General features: G+C 43.5%; 1 pseudogene; it reads left to right on the top strand.

The window, feature by feature from the left end:
* Positions 1 to 334: 334 nt before the first annotated feature.
* LOC139369386 (leucine zipper protein 4-like) lies at positions 335 to 3,824 on the top strand (annotated as a pseudogene).
* Positions 3,825 to 4,093: the final 269 nt, after the last annotated feature.

Raw genomic sequence — 4,093 nt, 5'->3', positions numbered from 1 at the left:
TATACTCCTGTTGTAAAGCGAAGCAATGTGCTTAATATTAGGAACGTTGAGAAATAAATAAACATAGTAGGCCTAACCTATAGAAAGCTGATGGGATCCTCTTCTTTTTCAGAAAGGCCCTCTAAACTCTGTTTTCTCACACACATAGCCTATAGAAATGTTGCTCAGCATGAGCTCATGGGCTCTCAAGTCTATAATTTGAGTTTTGATTACATTTGCATTAAGGGACAATAGAGTGCTGAGTAGCAGGCAGTTAGCAGGTTTGGTAGGCTACTAATGACAATCAGCAGCATCAGAGCTTGGAGAAGCCTAATTACCATGACTAAACGGTCACATGGAATTTGACTGCCATCATGTGACCGCAGGTGTGGCGGTAATATGGTCACCGCATTAGTCCTAGCAAGGACTGACCATCCAGAAGATCAAAATTGTTGTTTTAACCATGTTGAGGCTATACAGTGTTACAATGGAGTAAAAATGCATATGTTTTGTATGACTGTTAAACCAACCTCATGAGGCATTTCTATGTTATAATCTTCAAGAATCTATGGGGTTATATATGCAAATATTAATGTAGAAACTGCAGATTGCCCCTTTAATGATTGTAACATGGTATACTGATACAGTAACTTCCTCTTTAATGACTGTAACATGTTATACTCATACAGTAACTTCCTCTTTAATGATTGTAACATGTTATACTGATACAGTAACTTCCTCTTTAATGATTGTAACATGTTATACAGTAACTTCCTCTTTAATGATTGTAACATGTTATACAGTATCTTCCTCTTTAATGATTGTAACATGTTATACAGTAACTTCCTCTTTAATGATTGTAACATTGTCACGCCCTGACATTAGAGAGCCTTTTATTCTCTAATTTGGTTAGGTCGGGTGTGACTAGGGTGGGTATTCTAGTTTTTCTTTTACTATGTTGGCCTGGTATGGTTCCCAATCAGAGGCAGCTGTCTATCATTGTCTCTGATTGGGGATCATATTTAGGCAGCCTTTTCCCACTGGGTTTTTAATGGGATCTTGTTTTTGGTTAGTTGCCTGTGAGCACGCCATAGCTTCACGTTTCGTTAGTGCTTTATCTTTTTTTTTTGTGCCGGTTCACTAAATAAATATGTTGAACCCATACCACGCTGCACTTTGGTCAGACAATCCTTACAACAACATTCGTGACAAACATGTTATACTGATACAGTAACTTCCCCTTTAATGATTGTAACATGGTATACTGATACAGTAACTTCCCCTTTAATGATTGTAACATGTTATACTGATACAGTAACTTCCCCTTTAATGATTGTAACATGGTATACTGATACAGTAACTTCCCCTTTAATGATTGTAACATGTTATACTGATACAGTAACTTCCTCTAAAGCAGCTGTGAGAAACAGTCCTCTTGTTGCTGATTATGTCATACCCTCAAGTGTGTGTGTGAGTTTGTGTGTGTGTGTGTATGAGGGGGGGGGGGGGTATGTGTGTGTGTATGTGCATGCTTGCTATGATGTGTGAGTGTATGCATGTGTGTGTATGCGTGTTTATGCATGTGTCTGTGTGTATGGGTACGTGTGTGTTCTCACATCAGTGTGTATCTCCTCAGGACCTGAGGATTCAGGGAGAACACTCTATAGGATGGTTGCTGTGAGCTTTGGGATGCTGTGTGTTCTACAAGTATCCCAAATTATACTCTACTAGTGCACTACTGTTGGCCAGGGTCCATAGGGTTCTGATCAAAAGGATGCCATTTTGGACCCTATTTCATTTGTAGTGCATTCTTTTTGACCAGAGCCCATATCCCCTTTGTAGTGCACTACTTTTGACCAAGGCACAAAGGACTAGTGCACTATATAACAAATAGGGTGCCATTTAGGACCCATTCCCAGAACATCTCTTTTCTTTCTTTCTGCCTGCTCTGATAAAGAGAGAGACCAGATACAGGCCTGTAATAACACCACTGGCCTGGCGCATGACAGAGACCATCCAAACACCAGTAGTGGTATCATTGGCCTGGGTACAGAGAGAGACCAGTGCCGGAAGAACAGAAACCAGCTAGAGAGGGAGAGAGACCAGTTACAGAGTGAGAGAGACCAGTTACAGAGTGTGAGAGACCAGTTACATAGTGAGAGAGACCAGTTACATAGTGAGAGAGACCAGTTACAGAGTGAGAGAGACCAGTTACAGAGTGAGAGAGACCAGTTACAGAGTGAGAGAGACCAGTTACAGAGTGAGAGAGACCAGTTACAGAGTGAGAGAGACCAGTTAAAGTGTGAGAGAGACCAGTTACAGAGTGAGAGAGACCAGTTACAGAGTGAGAGAGACCAGTTACTGAGTGAGAGAGACCAGTTACAGAGTGAGAGAGACCAGTTACAGAGTGAGAGAGACCAGTTAGAGAAAACAAACCAAAACCAGTTACAGGAGTGTTACAATGCCCTGACTAAACAGGGACATGTTGAGAGACAGGGTCAGTCTTCTGATCAATGAGAAGGTGACGCTGGAGAAGGGGCTCTCTGGGTGTGGTAAGTTGCCAAGTCAGTCACCAGGACTGTATCTATACTGAACAAAAATATTTTACTGACTTTGTTCATATCAGGAAATCAGTCAATTGAAATAAATGCATTAGGCCCTAATCTAAGGATTTCACATGACTGGAATACAGATGTGCATTTTTTTTTAAAGGGCCTCACAATGGGCCTCAGGATCTCATCACAGTATTTTTGTGCATTCAAATTGCCATCGATAAAATGCAATTGTGTTCGTTGTCCGTAGCTTATGCCTGCCCATACCATAACCCCACCACCGCCATGGGGCACTCTGTTTTGACATCAGCAAACCGTTCGTCCACACAACACCATACACGTGGTTTGCGGTTGTGAGGATGGTTGGACATACTGCCAAATTCTCTAAAACAACGTTGTAGGCGGCTTATGGTAGAGAAATTAACATTAAATGATCTAGCAACGGCTCTGGTGGAAATTCCTGCAGTTAGCATGCCAACTGCCCATTCCCTCAAAACTTGAGACATCTGTGGCATTGTGTTGTGACAAAACTGCACATTTTAGAGCAACCTTTTATTGTCCCCAGCACAAGGTGCACCTGTGTAATGATCATGCTGTTTAATCAGCTTCTTGATATGCCACATCTATCAGGTCGATGGATTATCTTGGCAAAGGAGAAACGCTCACTAACAGGGATGTAAACAAATGTATGCACAAAATTGGAGAGAAATAAGCTTGTTGTGCGTGTGGAACATTTCTGGGATATTTTATTTGAGCTCATGAAACATGGGACCAACACCTTACAGGTTGAGTTTATATTTTTGTTCAGTGTCGATTCTATACCCTTCCTTCTCCTGAAGTGTGCGAATCTAGTGTGCACTTGGACACTGTGTGCAGTGAACCAATAGTTCAATTTCAGTGTTAACATTTGTTTAAAGGAATGTTGCAAGATTCTGGCAACTAAGCCAGTTTTTCTACTTAGGATCACATGAACTCTGGATGCCACGGCAACACACGCAGGCACGGCAACACGCGGGCACGGCAACACACGCAGGCACGGCAACACACGCAGGCACGGCAACACGCGGGCACAGCAACACATGCAGGCACGGCAACACGCGGGCACGGCAACACACGCAGGCACGGCAACACGCGGGCACGGCAACACACGCAGGCACGGCAACACGGGGGCACGGCAACACACGCAGGCACGGCAACACGCGGCACGGCAACACACGCAGGCACGGCAACACGCGGGCACGGCAACACACGCAGGCACGGCAACACGCGGGCACGGCAACACACAGCCTTTAGAAACTGAAACAGGTTTGCTGTATTTAAGTGTTATTTCCTTCTCTGTTTGTCTTCTCAAACAGAGAAAATGTGTCCTGAAGGATGGAAGTAGTTTGGCTCCAGCAGCTGTTACTACCTCTCGGCTGAAAAGAAACCCTGGGAGTACGCTGAACAGGAAGGTCTGGAGAGAGGAGCACACCTGGTGATCATAAATAGTAGAGAGGAACAGGTGAGAGAGAGAGAGAGAGAGAGAGATGAAGAGAGAGATGAATCAGGTAAATAAATACTTA

Source organism: Oncorhynchus clarkii, chromosome 17, assembly GCF_045791955.1.
Source record: "Oncorhynchus clarkii lewisi isolate Uvic-CL-2024 chromosome 17, UVic_Ocla_1.0, whole genome shotgun sequence".
Taxonomy (NCBI): Eukaryota; Metazoa; Chordata; class Actinopteri; order Salmoniformes; family Salmonidae; genus Oncorhynchus; species Oncorhynchus clarkii.
Note: the sequence above shows the minus strand (reverse complement) of the source record. Positions and strands in the feature narration are given on the sequence as shown.